Raw genomic sequence first — 20113 nt, forward strand, 5'->3', positions numbered from 1 at the left:
TCTAACATTCTTTTAGTACATTCTTATTATGAGCGACTTAGGGTAAAATAATGGGGGAAGCACAAGGAGCAACATAACAAAATGTGAAAAAAGTGAAAGGGTCTGAAGAATTTCCGAATGTGCTGTAAGTCCGGTTCTGCCAGTCTTAGAGGGCTGGTCCCTCCTGAATCTGACATAACCTGATAATTCATCAAGATAATAACCTGTTGTGTTGGGATCACATGTACAGGAAGGTTACAGCAAGTGAAAGTTAAAGAGTACCTCTCACCACCAAAACTTTTTATATTTTGTTAATCAATGTATTAGAAACAACTTTCTAATTACATGTGATTAACAAAAATGTATATGTCTATATATATATATATATATATATATATATATATATATATATATGTTTATTTATTTTTTACTTCTAAAAAACAACCACTAGGGGTTTCCCTACATGTCCCGGTGCATAGAGTTTGGACTCTCAGTGCAGCTGGGACACTGAAGAGCACAGGGCAGCTCCCTGCCTGTCAATCAGACAGGCAGGGAGCGAGAGCTGTGCCCGCATCACGGCACTCCTGACATGGCCAGCCGGATGTCAGTGTAGCGCAGGGCTGCACAGAGGAGGATAGGGTCTGCCTCTCCTGAGTCTGATCAAGGTCTTAATCTGTGTGAAGAGGGAGAAGGGCAGAAGTGCGCCCGGCAGGCTTCAGATGATGTCATGCCTGCAGGGCCACGCCCCCTTCTCCCCTCGCTCACGGCAGGAGCCTTAGTAGCCACGGTGGATATAAAAAACATATTTGTATGGGGTTTTAGGTAAAAATAAAGACAGGGATAGAGTCAGGGAAAGATGACATTCCCAAATCTCGCTCCCATGAACATAGAGGATATGGCTTGGAGTCAGTTTGGGTCTGTAGTAGAGCTATATAAAAGGGCTTTAAACCCTTATGAGAAGAAGCTAGTAAGCGAAAGACGGAGTTGTTTCTCACTTCTGGGGAAGGTGTAAGGCTATGTAAAAAATGCCTAACCTGTAGGAATTTGTAAAAATCTTGGCGAGGGATTTTATATTTGGAAACTAGCTCCATAAAGGACATTATTAAGCCCTCTTGTTTTAGATGATGGATGACGTTCTTGATCATGTGGACTGCCAGGTGCATGTACTTCACTTACCCGAGGACAGGCCCGTCGCTACAGGACAGGCAAACCAAGCAATTGCTTGGGGCCCCGAGCTTGTCCTGCTGGGCCGTCCTCCTGCCCCCATCCCAGTTCGGCAGCTCGCCCTGTCGGTTGGCCGGGCCAGCAGTGCGAGAGCCTGGAGTGGGATGGGAGGCAGAGACTCAAGCCCCTCCTGTCTTGTAGCATGGTGGAGCGGGAGTTGTCAGCTGTCCTGCTCCACCATTCCCTCACCTTTCTCTTACGCTGCTCCGTTCACGCAGTGTGAGCCGCGGGGACGCCATCCACGGCAGGACGGCGCGATGACGTCACACCATCGCACCGGTGCCTGGAGATCATGTCCCCGCGGCTCACACTGCAAGAACGGAGCAGCGTGTGAGAAAGGTAAGAGCTGCTCGGGCGCTATGGTACAGGGGAATTATTAAAACGGGGGGGGGGGGGGGCACAGGACATGGGGCATTATATGTGGGGGGCACAGGACATGGGGCATTATATGTGGGGGGCACAGGACATGGGGCATTATATGTGGGGGCACAGGACAGGGGGGCATTATATGTGAGGGGCACATGACAGGGCCCCCCCCCTGTCATGTGCCAATATAATGCCCCCCTGTCCTGTGCCCCCCACATATAATGCCCCATGTGGGGAAGGGGGGGGGCTCCATGTCTTTTTTGCTTGGGGACCCCAAATTCCTTCAAACAGCCCTGCCTGGGGAGGAGGTGCCACCAGAATGCATTATGGGAAGAAGACAAGCTGACGGGAGCAGTGTGATGGGTAATGTTCTGCTGGAGACCTTGTGTCCTCCATCATGGTACCACCTACCTAACCATTGTACAGACCAATTCCACCCCTTCATGGCAGCTGTGCCCCCTAGTGGCAGCGGGATCCCCTAATGGCAGTGCCCTCTTTCACCAGGATAATAGGATAGATAATCTAAGTGAAACCTAAGTCTTTCTGCCTATTAGTCCTTTAGATGCTGATATTGTCACAGAACATTAAGTATAATCATAAGGAGAACCTATGAAAATATAGCGGAGTAACTACCTCTTTAATAGTGCAGCCCATATATACATCTACTAGTTCTAAGGACTTTATATTTATAGCATCAAAGAATTTCTACTTCAATAGGATTGCGCTGATTGAAGTAAAGTCTATGCCATTAATGTCAATCTGGACAAATGAAAAGCTTGTGTGTCAGATGTGTAACCACTCTCCTGGAGTGCTGCCTGGTGCTGATGGAGCCTCCCGCACTTGTTCACATATGTGGAATAATATATAAATACTTAGACTTTCTCTAAAATTACAAAGTATCTCAAAACGTGACTTCTTCATCTACATCTTTGGGGACCATTTTTGGTCTGGACACCTGATATCATATACATTAAAGGGGTAGTCCGGTGGAAAAAAAAAACAGCCAAAGGCTGTCAGGGCATGCTGGGAGTTGTAGTTTTGCAACAGCTGGAGGCACACTGGTTGGCAAACACTGGCCTAGGGATGTCCGGGCATGCTGGAAGTTGTAGTTTTGCAACAGCTGGAGAAACCCTGGTTGGGAAACACTGGCCTAGGGCTGTCCGGGCATGCTGGAAATTGTAGTTTTACAACAGCTGGAGGCACTCTGGTTGGGAAACACTACATTGGGATGGTGGGGGGGTTTGAAGGGGGTTATCATATACATTAAAGGGGTAGTCCGGTGAAAAACAAAAAAACGTATCTGATCGCAGGGGGTCCGACGGCTGGGACCTCCCTCCACGATTTCCTGAACAGGAACTGGCTCGCTGAGAGGAGCTGGTGTTGCGGAGGGCACGCGCTTCATTCTTTCTCTATGAGAGCGCTGAAGAGACCAGAGCGCTGTACCGGGGCATGCCCATCACAATCAATGGAGTGTGTGCAGCCGGGCATGCTGGGAGTTGTAGTTTTGCAACAGTTGGAGAGATACAGGTTGGGAAACACTGCTGTACAGCCAAGCATAGAGCCCACACAACTCCTCGTAATGCGAGCCATGTGTTTCTCAATCTAGGATGCCTCCAGCTGTTGCAAAACTACAACTCCCAGCATGCCCGGACAGCCAAAGGCTGTCCGGGCATGCTGGGAGATGTAGTTTTGCAACAGCCGGAGGCACACTGGTTGGCAAACACTGGCCTAGGGATGTCCGGGCATGCTGGAAGTTGTAGTTTTGCAACAGCTGGAGGAACACTGGTTGGCAAACACTGGCCTAGGGATGTCCGGGCATGCTGGAAGTTGTAGTTTTGCAACAGCTGGAGAAACCTTGGTTGGGAAACACTGGCCTAGGGCTGTCCGGGCATGCTGGAAATTGTAGTTTTACAACAGCTGGAGGCACTCTGGTTGGGAAACACTACATTGGGATGGTGGGGGGGGGGGGTTTGAAGGGGTTATCATATACATTAAAGGGGTAGTCCGGTGAAAAACAAAAAAACGTATCTGATCGCAGGGGGTCCGAAGGCTGGGACCTCCCTCCACGATCTCCTGAACAGGAACTGGCTCGCTGAGAGGAGCTGGTGTTGCAGAGGGCACGCGCTCCATTCTTTCTCTATGAGAGCGCTGAAGAGACCTGAGCGCTGTACCGGGGCATGCCCATCAAAATCAATGGAGTGTGTGCAGCCGGGCATGCTGGGAGTTGTAGTTTTGCAACAGTTGGAGAGATACAGGTTGGGAAACACTGCTGTACAGCCAAGCATAGAGCCCACACAATTCCTCGTAATGCGAGCCATGTGTTTCTCAATCTAGGATGCCTCCAGCTGTTGCAAAACTACAACTCCCAGCATGCCCGGACAGTCAAAGGCTGTCCGGGCATGCTGGGAGTTGTAGTTTTGCAACAGCCGGAGGCACACTGGTTGGCAAACACTGGCCTAGGGATGTCCGGGCATGCTGGAAGTTGTAGTTTTGCAACAGCTGGAGAAACCCTGGTTGGGAAACACTGGCCTAGGGCTGTCCGGGCATGCTGGAAATTGTAGTTTTACAACAGCTGGAGGCACTCTGGTTGGGAAACACTACATTGGGATGGTGGGGGGGGGGGGGGGGGATTTGAAGGGGTTATCCGGCCAAATGTCTTTGTTCCCCATGCAGTAAATGTCTTTGTTCCCCATAGCAACTGTTTGTTCCCCATAGCAACGGTCATTATTAAAATAATAAAAACCGCTTTGTTGCCCATAGCAACCAACCACAGCACAGCAACTGTCTTTGTTGCCCCTAGCAACAAGTTAGTCATGATCCAGCAGCCATCTCTATTGTCCGTAGCAGCCAGCCACACTGTACTAACTATCTTTGCTGTCCATAGCAACTGGCCACAATGCAGGAAATGTCATGATTCTGTAACTGTTTGTTGCCCATAGCAACCAGCCACAGAGCAACTGTTTTTCTTGCCCATAGCAACCAGTCACAATGCAGCAACTGTCTTTGTTGCCCCTAGGCATAATTATAATGAGGTAACTTTGTTGCCCATAGCAACAAAGCCACAGCGCGGCAACTGTATTTGCTGCCTATAGCAACCACACTGCAGCAACTGTCTTAATTGACCATAGCAACCAATCACAATGCAGCCACTTTGTTGCCCATGGCAACCAGCCACAGTTCAGCAACCGTCTACTTTGGCAATAGCAACCAGTCACAATTCAGTAACTTCTGTTGCCCATAGCAACTGTATCTGTTGCCCATAGTAACCAATAAAAGCGCAACGTTCTTTTTTTTTTAACCCCTTAACGACCACAGACGTAAATGTACGTCCTGCCTTGGTGGTACTTCGCGCACCAGGACATACATTTACGTCCTGTGTATGACTGCGAGCATCGGAGCGGTGCTCGTGTCATACACGGCAGGTTCCGGCTGCTAACCGCCGGTAATGGCCGACATCCGCGATCGCACGACATGTCCGCCATTAACACCTCAGATGCCGTGATCAGTACAGATCACGACATCTGCGGCAATGCGCACGTTAAAATAGATGATCGGATCGCCCGCAGCGATCCGGTCATCTGTAATGGCGGACGGAGGTCCCCTCACCTGGCTCCGTCCGTCTCCCGGCGTCTCCTGCTCTGGTCTGAGATCGAGCAGAAGATCATCGATAGTACTGATCAGTGCTATGTCCTATGCATAGCACTGAACAGTATTAGCAATCAAATCATTGCTATATATAAGTCTCCTATGGGGACATAAAAAGTGTAAAAAAAAAAAGTTGAAAAATGTAAAAATAAAAAGTAAAAAAAAAGTGAAAAATCCCCTCCCCTAATAAAAATGAAAATTGTCAGTTTTTTCCATTTTACCCCCAAAAAAGCGTTAACATTTTTTTTATAAACATATTTGGTATTGATATAAATGTCGGATCTATCAAAATATAATGTTAATGATCCCATACGGTGAATGGCGTAAACGTAAAAAATAAAAAAAAGTCCAAAAATGCAGCTTTTTTGTCACATTTTATTCCCAAAAAAAATTTGTAAAAAATTATCTAAAAGTTTTATATATGCAAATGTGGTATCAATAAAAAGTACAGATGACGGCGCAAAAAATGAGCCCTCATACCGCCGCTTATACGGAAAAATGAAAAAGTTATAGGTTGTCAAAATAGGGCGATTTTAGATGACTGATTTTGTACAAAAAGTTTTAGATTTTTTTTAAGCGGTACAAAAATACTAAAGTATCTAGTCATGGGTATCATTTCAATCGTATTGACCCACAGAATAAAGAACACATGTCATTTTTACCGTAAAGTCTACAGTGTGAAAACGAAGCCCTCCAAAATGTGCAAAATTGTGGTTTTCATTTAAATTTCCTCCCTAAAAAAAGAATTTTTTGGGTTCGCTGTACATTTTATGGTAAAAATGAGAGGTTTCATTACAAAATACAATTGGTTAAGCAAAAAACAAGCCCTTATATGGGTCTGTAGATGGAAATATAAAAGAGTTATGGATTTTAGAAGGCCAGGAGGAAAAAACAAAAACGCAAAAATAAAATTGGCCTGGTCCTTAAGGGGTTAAAGTAGGATAAGAAATGAAGGACTGCCATGCTGTGTGTCCGTTCTGTCGTAGGTCGCCGAGTACATGTATCCGCACACCCGCCGGTTTACCGTACTTCTTCCCTCCGTACACGTCCGTCTCCTCGCTCCTCCCCTTCTCCCCGCCCCGCTTGCAGACCGCGCCCCCAGGGGAGGAGCCGAGACGCGGTGGGCGTGGCCCCCAACAGGAGGCTCCTTCTGACGTCACGATCCTTCCCAGCATTCCCGTGCATTCACTGCCTTAGCAACCGCGGAGTGAGACCGAGGCGCGGCCGGGTGAGAGGTCAGCGGAGAGACACCGAGCCAGGCAGCGGGCGGCGGCTCGGAGTCACCGGGAGGAGCTCAGGCTGAGGTAAGGGCGGCGGGGGGAGCTCGGAGTCCCGTCCCGGGGGCACTTGTGTGCGGCTCTGTCACTCACCGGATCCCGGGCAGGAGTTGTGGGGTTCCGCTCATGTGCCTGGGTGTCATCCGCCTGTCAGGGGATCGCGCGCCCGTCTCTCATACAAACCTGATCACCTGACACTCAGTGGATCACCTGAGCAGATCCCTCCTGGATGTGTTGTCACCGGATCCTATAAATCACAGTGCAGTCACTTCGGATAAGAGTTTGTCTGGATCAAGTGGATCGCCCCAATAGACGGTAGATCGCTCGGGATCATAGTGGATCTAGTAAAGCCCTCATTATTCCTGTTTATGTTAGGACAGGGTTTCCCAACCAGTGTGCCTCCAGCTGTTGCAAAACTACAACTCCCAGCCGAAGGCTGTCTGGGCATGCTGGGAGTTGTAGTTTTGCAAGGAGGGCATGCTGAGGGTTGTAGTTTTGCAACAGCTGGAGGCACGCTGGTTGGAAAACAGTGAGTTAGTAGATCCTCTTATATATCTTGTGCTATAGTTTTTTTTTTATTTTACAATAGACCCTTTTCTTCTCAGTAGATCACTTCTGTATGTCATGTTTTGGGCCCTTACATCTTGAGATCCCTTTGTATGTCATGCGGTGGATCCCATGAACCTGTAGATCCCCCCCCCCCTTCTATGTCTTGTAGTGGATCCCATCAAACTGTAAATCCCCCCCCCCCCCCCTATGTCTTGTAGTGGATCCCATTCCTTAAAACGGTAGATCCCCTTGTATAACCTCTAGTGGACCCTATAAAACATTAGATTGTAGATGGTTTTGAATGACATGAAACTGCTGTAGATCCCTTTGTGGATTCACCTATGTGCCACTTGATCATTTAAGTCACCAGATCCCTCCTAGTGTGTTTCAGGCTACAGATCCTTTCTTAATGGGTTTCTTGAAGGGAATCCCCCTTTTCACCAGTCATTGGATCACCCCTGGGCACTGATCACCAACACTTTTCGGTCAGTGCAGATGTTCGGCCGCCTTGATATTAGAACTGTTCATATCTCAGCAATGGGGGCGCACTACAAGTCCCAGCTCATCAAGTACATCTGTGCATTGTAGTTTTGCAGCGCTTGGTGAGCCACAGGTTGGGGGGGGGGGCACTGCTATATGGCCCCCAAAGGCTGTCACTGCACAAATCACTATATAAGTCAGTGTTTCCCAACCAGTGTGCCTCCAGCTGTTGCAAAACTACAACTCCCAGCATGCCCGGACAGCCATGCTGGGAGTTGTAGTTTTGCAACAGCTGGAGGCACACTGGTTGGGAAACACTGTTATAAGATGACGATTTATTAAAAGTCAATAGAACCCGTCAGGTGCCACGGGTTTGGGTCCATGTGACCGATCCGGCGCTGCACCACTTACAGAAAGCCAGAAATAAAAAGGTAGATGTGAACAGAGCCTTAAAGGGGTTATCCAGGAAAAGACTTTTTATAGATAGATATATCTATCTATCTATCTATCTCAATCAACTGGCTCCAGAAAGTTAAGCAGATTTGTAAATTACTTCTATTAAAAAAACTTAATCCTTTCAGTACTTAATGAGCATCTAAAATCAAGGTTGTTCTTTTCTGTCTAAGTGCTCTCTGATGACACGTGTCTCGGGAAACGCCCAGTTTAGAAGCAAATCCCAATAGCAAACCTCTTCTAAACTGGGCGGTTCCCGAGACAGGTGTCATCAGAGAGCATTTAGACAGAAAAGAACAACCTTAACTTCAGAAGCTTATAAGTACTGAAAGGATTAAGATTTTTTAATAGAAGTAATTTACAAATCTGTTTAACTTTCTGGAGCCAGTTGATGTATATGTGTGTGTGTATGTATGTTTATTCCTGGAATACCCCTTTAACAGTGATGATACCTAATCCAACGCATTGTCCCTACAGACCTGGATATTAATGTCCTATTGGTCCCGCAGAGATTTATGGGGGGTCCTTCTATTCCTTTTGGTAGTGGATGAGGCGGTGGGCGCCGCCTGCCATGTGTTTGCTTATCTGGCTTTCCTTCACCCCGTCTTGCAGTGAAGGTTGCCGCTTCCTTGGCGAGGTTCTAACCTTGAGTGTTGTGGTTGTAGACGTGAGCTCCGTCTTCTGACGTCTTGTTAAAAAAAAAAAAAAAAAAAAAAAAAGTTTCCCAACCTGTTACTGCCAGAGCATGCTGGGAGTTGTAGTTTCGCAACAGTTGGAAACCCACAGGTTGGAGTGCACTGCTGTAGGGGGAGGAATGAGCTGCTGTTGGAACATGCTGGGAGTTGTAGTTTTGCAACAGCTGGGTAGCCATAGGTCCGCTGCTGCAGGGGGTGGAACAGTGTATCCCAGTGTTTCTCAACCAGTGTGCCTCCAGCTGTTGCAAAAGTACAACTCCTAGAGCGTTGGCCGTCCGGGCATGCTGGGAGTTGTAGTTTTGCAACATCTGGAGGCACCCTTGTTGGGGAAAACACTGGTGTATCCCAACCAGCGTGTCTCCAGCTGTTGCAAAACTACAACTCCCAGAATGTCCAGACAGCTAAAGGCTGACTTTGCTTGCTGGCAGTTGTAGTTTTGCAACAGCTGGAGGCACCCAGTTTGGGAAACTCTGGGGTGGAATGAAATGCAGCAAGTTGTGTGAGAATGCTCGAGGTTGTAGTTTTACCATAGATCGGAGAGGACTGCCATAGGGGGGTGGAATCAGGTTCTGCATGCTGGGGGTTGTAGTTTTGCAACAGCTGGATATCCACAGGATGGAGACCACTGCTGTAGGAGATGCGATGAGGTGCTGCAGGTGGTATAAGCATGCTGGGAGTTGTGGTTGTGCAACAGCTGGAGGCACCCAGTTTGGGAAACACTGGGGTGGAATGAGGTGCAGCAAGTTGTGTGAGCATGCTGGGGGTTGTAGTAGTTTTGCCACAGATTGGAGAGCACTGCCATAGGGGGTGGGATCGGGTTCTGCATGCTGGGGGTTGTAGTTGTGCAACAACTGGAGGCACCCAGTTTGGGAAACACTGGGGTGGAATAAGGTGCAGCAGGCTGTGTGAGAATGCTGGGGGTTGTAGTTTTGCAACAGCTGGAGAGCCATAGGTCGGAGAGCACTGCTGTAACATGTGGAATGAGGTACTGCAGGTGGTATACAGGATGGGGACCACTGCTGTAGGAGATGCGATGAGGTGCTGCAGATGGTATGAGCTTGCTGGGAGTTGTAGTTTTGCAACAGCTGGATAGCCACAGGCCCACTGCTGTAGGGAGTGGAACAGTTTTCCCAACCAGCGTGTCTCCAGCTGTTACAAAACTACAACTCCCAGAAAGCCAAAGGCTGACTGGGTTTGCTGGGAGTTGTAGTTTTGCAACAGCTGTAGACACTCTGGTTGGGATAGACTGGGGTAGAATAAGGTGCAGCAGGCTGTGTGAGGATGCTTGGGGGTTGTAGTTTTGCAACAGCTGGGGGCTCACTGAATCGGAGATTAATGATGTAGGGGTGCAGTAAGGTGCTGCAGGCTCAGGGCATGCTGGGAGATGTAGTGTGGCAACAGCTGGAGAGCACCAATGCTGTCTACTTGTTGGATCGCCGCTGGAAGACTATGGACTATAACCACCCATCCCATACCACATAGATGGCAGTGTAAGGTTTAATGTACATCTGTTCCCCAAACACATCTGTCGGATTTATTTTTTTCCTGTAATTAATCCAGTTTTTCCGACTCATTCATGTGAGTTCTCCGGGATTTACAGCAGGATTAGCATGCAGGCGACGTGACTTGTCAAAGCCACATATTAAACCAATTACCCATCGCTTTAATCAAACAGCCGTCAAAACAGATTTACTGGCAGATCGCGGTTCAGGGTCTCTCGCTGCAGACACGAAGGCGGAAGCTGTAGCTGAGACAGGAGATAAGGGGTTAAGGGACCTTCAAGGATGCTTTCGCGCAGGGCTAAGTATGCTGCGGATTTGTTGCAGATTTTAATTTCCCTATTGGAATTAATTGGGAAAATCCGAACAATCTAAAATGATCCCGAAAAATCTGCCCACCAAATCCTGCTCTCCGGCAAGTGCTGTGGCCTCTTAGATGTTCACCAGCGCCGTTCGTTCGGTAGTGGCTGTTCCTGGTACTGCAGCACAGTCTAATTCGCTAGAATGGGTGAGTTGCAGGGAGCTGGATAGTGCTTAGACCAGTGTTTCCCAACCAGGGTGCCTCCAGCTGTTGCAAAACTACAACTCCCAACATGCCCGGACAGCCAACGGCTGTCCGGGCATGTTGGGAGTTGTAGTTTTGCAATAGCTAGAGGCAACCTGGTTGGGAAACACTGCCTCAGACTTTCTGTTTAATCAGACGTGAATGGGAACTTAGCATGGCCGGCCGTTTGTTTTTGTGTTCCGGATCCCCCAGCGGTCGATTCTTCTTGCTATATGACATTGGGGGGGTTTGAGAGAGACAGTCCGGCCGCCAGATATGCATACCATAACCTTGGCGTATAAACAGTTAAATGACAGATATCGGCGTGATGGTTGATACTCCCTCAGCCGACTCAGGGTGTAAATGTGTCATGGGTAAGAAGGGGGTTAATGGAAAGGTCTGGCAAAAACCTAGGCGTCAGGACGAAATTCTCTCAGAACTCGACCTGACGCCTGGGTTTGTCTAACTCCGTTCTAAGGCTAAAGAAATGACTACGCTGTGCAGTGTGAATTAAGAGGAGCAACAAAAACCATAAGGGGATCTGCCATTTGCATACACCCTATGTAGTATAGGGGAATACTCCCCTATATAAGCTGTGTGCCCCACTAGGGTGCCTGAGATCTGTGCAACATAGAACATAGTCTGGGTCTGACTAGCTGCAGGATGTAGTGTAGCCTTAAAGGGGTACTCCGGTGAAAACCTTTTTTCTTTTAAATCAACTGGCTCCGGAAAGTTAAACAGATTTGTAAATTACTTCTATTAAAAAATCTTAATCCTTCCTGTACTTATTAGCTGCTGAATACTACAGAGGAAATTCTTTTCTTTTTGGAATGCTCTCTGATGACATCACGAGCACAGTGCTCTTTGCTGACGTTATAATAATAATTAATAATAAGTCTTTATTTATTGTTGTCCTTAGTGGGATTTGAACCCAAGGCCCCAGCACTGCAAGGCAGCAGTGCTAACCACTAAGCCACCATGCTGCCCTTAGCATACATCTGCTATGTACGGTTGCTAAAATGGACAGAGATGTCAGCAGAGAGCACTGTGCTCGTGATGTCATCAGTGTTCCAAAAAGAAAGGAATTTCCTCTGTAGCATTCAGCAGCTAATAAGTACTGGAAGGATTAAGATTTTTTTAATAGAAGTAATTTACAAATATGTTTAACTTTCTGGCGCCAGTTGATTTAAAAGAAAAAAGGTTTTCACCGGAGTACCCCTTTAATACATGACATTAGCTGTAAGGATGGATTTTAAATGGGCACTGTCAGAATCCTAAAACTTTTATATGTTCTACATTTTGGAAAAACATTAACCTATTCATAAATTTTGTTTTTTTGTTTATAATTATCCTGTCCGGCTTCAGCAGCATCTTTGTCCCAACCAGTGCTACAGCTGGGAATAAGTCCAGGAACTGAGGGCAGGGCAGGGCAAGTAAGTGAGGGCGGGGCTAGAACTCCTCTGTGCTCACTCCTGTCCTATCAGACTGCAGCATGAAAACAGGGAGGAGGGGGTTACAGAGCAACTTGCAGTGATTTGGATGAGGAGACCCAGCACAGCACAGCAGACTCAGGGGGGAAGTGAATGCATGGTGAGTGAGGGCGGGCTCAGTGCTTGCCCGGGACACGCCCCTTCTTGAACAGTGGATGTCACAATGAGTGAGCAGCAGAACAGAAGGATTTGTGAGCACAATACCGAGCTAGGCACATAAAAAAAGACATGTGAAGCCTCTGCATGACCTAGTGAGTAACATGTAGAAGCAGTATTTTTTATTTTTTGTGATAAGACTGGTAAGCTGTAAGACATTTCATTTTACAAGGGGGGGTGGGGGGGTAGCTCAGCATGGACGGGCACATCGTAACCATAAATTATAACCGGATAAAAGAAGCCCTAATTTAAAGTGGTTTGTTGCCATAAGGCAACAAACCACTTTAAATTAGCGCTTCTATTATATACCCAAAGGAACCTACTAGTAAGCTGTTGTCTGTAGTTGTATGGGTCCTTTTCATCAGCAAGGCCGCCCCGGAATTACACCTGGCCATTGAAGGGAGTCGAGCCGTATAGTCCACCCTGCAGCGGCTCCCCCAGGTTGGTCTGTGCACCGTACCATATCACTGCTCTGGACACGCGACATTACGGTATGTAACTCAATGTTACGAAGACCTGATTCGGATATCATTCACAGACCTAGCAGTGTATATATTTGGACTACCAGGTATGCCCGCCATAACCGCAGCATTTAAACAGATTGCAGCTGGTATCTGCAGGGTATGACACTGGCCCAGGTCCCGGGTGAGCGTCATACTTTCCCACCCGACCAATGGCGTAAATGTTTGTCGTGGGTCAGGAAGGGGTTATTGGGAAAAGTGCCGGCAAAAACCTAGGCGTCAGGACAAAATTCTCGGGTAGAACTCGACCTGGCGCCTGGGATTTGTCTGACCCTGTGCGTATTTTCAACTTTACTTGAACAATCCTTACTGTTCCCTAGAAAATAAACTTAGCTGGACTCTGTGGGATATCTTGTTGTAAGTGCTCAGTTGCCCTGTAGCGCCTCCACAGGAGAAAGGAAGCATTATCAGTCAGTTGTGAAAAGTAGTGCAGGACAGGAGAGGGACTCCAAGAGAGTGATATGAGGATCCTGAAGAAATTACCCCTTTCATAATAAAAAAAAAAAAAAATTATAATAATATAAATATTATTTTTATAATTTATTATTATTATTATTATTATTGTTATAATTTTGTTTTTTATTTTATTTATTATTATTGTTAATATTAATAATAAATAATAAACAATATAATAATATAAAATAATAATAAAATAATAAAAATTATGTGTATATATATATATATATATATATAATAGAAATATTAAAAATTTTAATAATAATAAAAATATTAAACTATAAAATACAAATATTAATAAAATTATAAAAATAATTATAAAAATGTTTTATTCAAATTAATAAAAACAGAACACTAAACCTACCCAATCCCTATACATGTTGTGCACTGTGTTCTTCGCTAGAAGTATAAAATCCGATTCCTGCTGAAGCGTTCTTTCTATAGGAGCTGATGTGGTCGCTGCGATTAAAAGCTTGCCACAGGCTGTCAGAAAGGGAAATGAAATGTGAAACGTATTAGCGGACGCGATTCTAGGACATCTTAATTCCGTGCTGCTTCCTCCATAGTCGTCCACCCTCCAGCTTAGTCACCGCATCTGTGCGCCGCTCTTCAAGGGCAGAGTGTTGGCGATGTGCGGACATCATAATGGGACCAGTATAAGCACTCAAGGTCCCTGTGAGATCTATAACCGTACAGATGTAGTCTGTGGTCATGTGACAGGTCAGCGATTGGCGACCAAGCAGCACAGAAATGTTGAAAAATTTGTTTATTTATACTATAAACCAGGACTTCCCAATCAGTGGGCCTCCAGCAGTTGCAAAACTACAACTCACAGCATGCCCGGACAGCCGTTGGCTGTCCGGGCATGCTGGGAGTTGTGGTTTTGCAACCGCTGGAGGCACATTGATTGGGAAACACTATAAACCCACAGGCAAAAAAAACCACATTGATTCCGTATTTCAGAAAAATGTGTTTTATTTTATTTTCTTTTTTCCTTTTGGCGTTAAAGGGGTATTCCAGGAAAAAACTTTTTTTTATATATATATATATCAACTGGCTCCAGAAAGTTAAACAGATTTGTAAATGACTTCTATTAAAAAAAATCTTAATCCTTTCAGTACTTATGAGCTTCTGAAGTTAAGGTTGTTCTTTTCCGTCTAAGTGCTCTCTGATGACACCTGTCTCGGGGAAACGCCCAGTTTAGAAGCAAATCCCCATAGCAAACCTCTTCTAAACTGGGCGGTATATATATATGTTTTTCCCTGGAATACCCCTTTTAAAGGCCTCATTACGTGGCAGAAAAATTCCGCTCCGAAATACTTTTCAAGGGGATTCTCTTGTAACATGCACACGGCGGAAATTGTGATGTTTCTGCTGCAGAAATTCAGATTCCTGCTTAAGTGAAATCTACTCTGAAATTGCAGTCTATGGAGACGGCGCATTTCCGAGCGGTCCTAGCGCTGGCGAATTCTGCAGAATTCTGCTGTCTGCAGAATGTCCGGGCGAAAATGCTCTAGGTGGACATTCCGCCGTGTCAGTTTAGCCTTGGGTAGGGTCACAAACGGCGCATCCACAGCATATTTGACGCTGCGGATGAGAGTCACAGTGCAACTGCAGAGTAAGGATTCCTGCTGCGGCCGGGTACGTTGGTGTGTTCTCTCGTAGCAGTGGATTTCCCGCTGGCAGTCACGAGCGGATGCGCTGTGTATGATCCTACCCTTAAAGTAAATTCTCACAGACTTGAGCAGGTAAAACGCTGCTGCAATACAAGATTTGTTCTGGGAATTGAATTCCAGTGTGGATTTTTTAAAGGGGTACTCCGATGGGGAAAAAAAAAATGTTTTCTGATCAGCCAATGCCAGAAAGTTATACAGATTTGAAAATTAATTCTATATAAAAATCTTATTCCTTTCAGTACTTATCAGCTGCTGTATGCTCCAGAGGAAGTTGTGTAGTTCTTTCCAGTCTGACCACAGACAGTGCTTTCTGCTGCCACCTCTGTCCGTGTCAGGAACTGTCCAGAGCAGGAGAGGTTTGCTATGAGGATTTGCTCTTGCTCTGGACAGTTCCTGACACGGACAGAGGTGTCAGCAGAGAGCACTGTGATCAAGCTGGAAGAATATACACAACTTCCTATGGAGCATACAGCAGCTGATAAGTACTGGAAGGATTAAGATTTTTAAATAGAAGTATTTTGCAAATGTCAATAACTTTCTGGCACCGGTTGATTAGAAAATATTTGGTTTTCTCCGTAATACCCCTTTAAATCCTCAGTGTGTCAGATTCATTACTGTTTAATTGTAGCGTTTTCCAAACTGCTTCATTGTGGAAGTGAAAATCCACAAATAATCCGCACTGAATTGTATTGTCGAGTGTTACCTGAAAAATCCATACGTGACAATAATAATAAAATAATACCGCACCATATAGATTCCGTTCTTGGCTTTTAAAGGCAACAGGAAAAGACAGTGATAATGAAACGCAACGTTCTGAACCTTCTTAGAAACAAGACGTCTTCTGCAGCTTATTGAGTTATGAGATGTTACAGCTCGGGGGGGAATGGCCTTTTTATGGTTTCTTTGTCTTTTTTTCCCCTTGATTTGGGATTTTTTTTTTTTGTAACTAGTAGATTTGATTCAGAGCACACGCCCTGCTGTACGGCTGCCATGTGCGGTCTCTAGTGTCACACTGGATGGGGCAGCACGTGGATCTCTTGGAAAGCTGCCGAACTTTGTTGGGGGTAGGGGGGGATGTCTATTAAAGGAGATAACCAGTGCTGAAAAACGTATCCCCCTATCCTAAGGATAAGGGATAAGTTTCAGATCGCGGGGGGGGGGGGGGGGTCCGACCACTGGAGCCCCCCGCGATCTGCTGTATGGGGCCCCGGCAGCCCGCGGGAAGGGGGCGTGTTGACCACCGCAGGAAGCAGCGGCTGACACGCCCCCTCAATACAACTCTATGGCAGAGCCGGTGCGCTGCCTTCGGCAATCTCCTGCTCTGCCATAGCGATGTATTGAGGGGGCGTGTCAGCTGCTGCTTCGTGCGGTGGTCGACACCCGATATCTGGCCGGAGAGCCTGGCCCTGACAGGAGATCGCGGGGGGCCCAGCGGTCGAACCCCCTCCGCGCGATCTGAAACTTATCCCCTATCCTTATGACAGGGGATACGTTTTTCAGCACTGGACTTCTCCTTTAAAGCAGTGGTACTCAACCTTTTTCATGACTGTACCCCCAAAGGGTCAAAGTATGTCCATGGGTACCCCTCGCGCATGAATTCCCTTGGAATTTACGAGAGAGGGGTACCCGCAAACAAAATTTGTGATAAAATGACTTATTTTCATAATGGCGTGTGTCTACATTTCTACTAATGCGATACTTACTCCACTTGTGCCATTATTCCCCTCCCCCCCCCCCCCCGATCCCCTTTTGCCATAATCAGATGATGGTAGAAGAGGGATCAGAGGGAAGGGGGGGGGGAAATGATGGCACAAGGGCATTAAGAAGGGGGGGGGGGGGGCTGATGATTAACCTCCCCCCCCCCCTCCCTCTGATCCCCTTTTGCCATAATAAGATGATGATAGAAGGGGGATCAGAGGGAGGGGGGGAAATAATGGCACAAGGGCATTAAGAAGGGAGGGGGGTGATGGTTGATGGTAAAATGGGAGAAAATAGACACCCCAAAACCCCACAAGTTTGGAAACCCCCCCCCCCCCCTGCAATGCATGCTCCAGAAGTTTGCTGAATGCTTAGGAACACTTTAAAGGGGTACTCTGGTGGAAAACTCTTGTTTTTAAATCAACTGGTGCCAGAAAGTTAAACAGATTTGTAAACTACTTCTATTAAAAAATCTTAATCCTTCCAGTACTTATCAGCTGCTGTATACTACAGAGTAAATGCTTTTCTTTTTGGATTTTTCAGTCTGACCACAGTGCTCTCTGCTGACACCTCTGTCTATGTCAAGAACTGTCCAGAGCAAGAACAATTCCCCATAGCAAACCTCTCCTGCTCTGGACAGTTCCTGACATGGACATGTGACCTTCTTGGCTTTTCTGATTGGCTGCAGGATCCCAGAAATTCATTTGTATCTGCCCAGTCTTGCACCACTTTTCCTTGTTGCACATTTTTGCAACTAATCCCACCACATCTGATCTCCCCCTAAGGATCTTCTGACTTGACGGTTGCAGTGATGGGCCGGGACTCCTTTAGCTGTGACTCTGGCCAAGAATAAAGAGGCCCTTTAAATCAGATACTGTAATGAAACAATGTCTGGATCCCATTCAAAGCTCCTCGTACTGGAAAGGGAAGAGCTCCGAGTTTACACAGAATCATTTGTTTATTCCACTGTTTTCCAACCAGGGTGCCTCCAGCTGTTACAAAACTACAACTCCCAGCATGCCCGGACCGCCAAAGGCGGTCCGGGCATGCTGGGAGTTGTAGTTTTGCAACAGCTGGAGGCACCCTGGTTGGAAAACACTGGTTAAGTCCGTTGGATTTCCATAGTGTTTTGGTCCTGGGAGTCACTTGCACTTGCCCCCTGTCATCCTGTAGATATTTACTCTTATGTGTGTCGGCAGCGAATACTTAAAGGGGTATTCCAGGAAAAAAACTTTTTTTATATATCAACTGGTTCCAGAAAGATAAACAGATTTGTAAATTACTTCTATTAAAAAAATATTAATCCTTTCAGTACTTATGAGCTTCTGAAGTTAAGGTTGTTCTTTTCTGTCTAAATCCTCTCTGATGACACCTGTCTCGGGAAACGCCCAGTTTAGAAGCAAATCCCCATAGCAAACCTCTTCTAAACTGGGCGTTTCCCGAGACAGGTGTCATCAGAGAGGATTTAGACAGAAAAGAACAACCTTAACTTCAGAAGCTCATAAGTACTGAAAGGATTAAGATTTTTTTTAATAGAAGTAATTTACAAATCTGTTTAACTTTCTGGAGCCAGTTGATATATATAAAAAAAGTTTTTTTTCCTGGAATACCCCTTTAATTATACCCCGTAAGCAGAATAGTGAGTACAGCTCTGGAGTATAATATAGGATATAACTCAGGATCAGTACAGGATAAGTAATGTAATGTATGTACACAGTGACCTCACCAGCAGAATAGTGAGTACAGCTCTGGAGTATAATACAGGATATAACTCAGGATCAGTACAGGATAAGTAATGTAATGTATGTACACAGTGACCTCACCAGCAGAATAGTGAGTACAGCTCTGGAGTATAATACAGGATATAACTCAGGATCAGTACAGGATAAGTAATGTAATGTATGTACACAGTGACCTCACCAGCAGAATAGTGAGTACAGCTCTGGAGTATAATATAGGATATAACTCAGGATCAGTACAGGATAAGTAATGTAATGTATGTACACAGTGACCTCACCAGCAGAATAGTGAGTACAGCTCTGGAGTATAATACAGGATATAACTCAGGATCAGTACAGGATAAGTAATGTAATGTATGTACACAGTGACCTCACCAGCAGAATAGTGAGTACAGCTCTGGAGTATAATACAGGATATAACTCGGGATCAGTACAGGATAAGTAATGTAATGTATGTACACAGTGACCTCACCAGCAGAATAGTGAGTACAGCTCTGGAGTATAATACAGGATATAACTCAGGATCAGTACAGGATAAATAATGTAATGTATGTACACAGTGACCTCACCAGCAGAATAGTGAGTACAGCTCTGGAGTATAATACAGGATATAACTCAGGATCAGTACAGGATCAGTAATGTAATGTATGTACACAGTGACCTCACCAGCAGAATAGTGAGTACAGCTCTGGAATATAATACAGGATATAACTCAGGATCAGTACAGGATAAGTAATGTAATGTATGTACACAGTGACCCCACCAGCAGAATAGTGAGTACAGCTCTGGGGTATAATACAGGATATAACTCAGGATCAGTACAGGATAAGTAATGTAATGTATGTACACAGTGACCTCACCAGCAGAATAGTGAGTACAGCTCTGGAGTATAATACAGGATATAACTCAGGATCAGTACAGGATAAATAATGTAATGTATGTACACAGTGACCTCACCAGCAGAATAGTGAGTACAGCTCTGGAGTATAATACAGGATATAAATCGAGATTTTCCTAGCTTGTGACGGAAAATATTAGTTATATGAAGACAGGAGGCGAGTATCTTGCATTAATCTTTCTTTATTAATGCCCATAGCAGAAAAATTAGAACTTTCAGTTTTAATGTATTCAAAGAAAAAACTTTTCTCAACTACAACTCCCAGCAGCCCCTCTGAGGACTCTGTAGCCAATCATAGCCCAGGAGGCTCCTATAAAGGGGGCTGCTGAACCATAACTCCTCCTCTTTCTTGACTCGACGTCATAGCCGACACTGTATAGTCGATACCAACTCATTCTCGACTCCATCTCTGCATGACGGACACGAAGAACCAAACGCCACTGCACGACCAGCTTCGGGACAGACATCTTCTGGAGAACCGAAGAGTAGAAAACGTCCCAACGGGGACCAGGAACAACTCAGCCGCTGACACCTAGACACCGGCGATCTTCAATATCCTGAAACCAGAAAAGAAAAGAACACCATAACAGGGTTGGGTCGGGAGGGAAGATACTCGCCTCCTGTCTTCATATAACTAATATTTTCCGTCACAAGCTAGGAAAATCTCGATTTATATATCAGACAGGAGGCTCATATCTTGCAAGTTCAAAGCTACAGCAAGAAACATATCACAGACATGACATAATGTAGAGCAGAGTTAACCCACGG

General features: G+C 45.8%; 1 protein-coding gene across 2 annotated transcripts in view; it reads left to right on the forward strand.

The window, feature by feature from the left end:
• The first annotated feature begins 6288 nt into the window (after positions 1-6288).
• The window catches only part of GNG12 (G protein subunit gamma 12), a 119137-nt gene continuing 105312 nt past the window's right edge, over positions 6289-20113 (forward strand). Inside the window, exon 1 of one of the 2 annotated variants that reach the window (XM_056532779.1) lies at positions 6289-6518. The gene's annotated coding sequence lies outside the window, so the exon portion shown is untranslated. Of the gene's footprint in view, positions 6519-6627; positions 6807-20113 lie in introns of those variants that run through there. The other variant, XM_056532780.1, reaches the window with a different exon arrangement.

The sequence above is a fragment of the Hyla sarda genome, chromosome 7 (assembly GCF_029499605.1).
Source record: "Hyla sarda isolate aHylSar1 chromosome 7, aHylSar1.hap1, whole genome shotgun sequence".
Classification (NCBI taxonomy): domain Eukaryota; kingdom Metazoa; phylum Chordata; class Amphibia; order Anura; family Hylidae; genus Hyla; species Hyla sarda.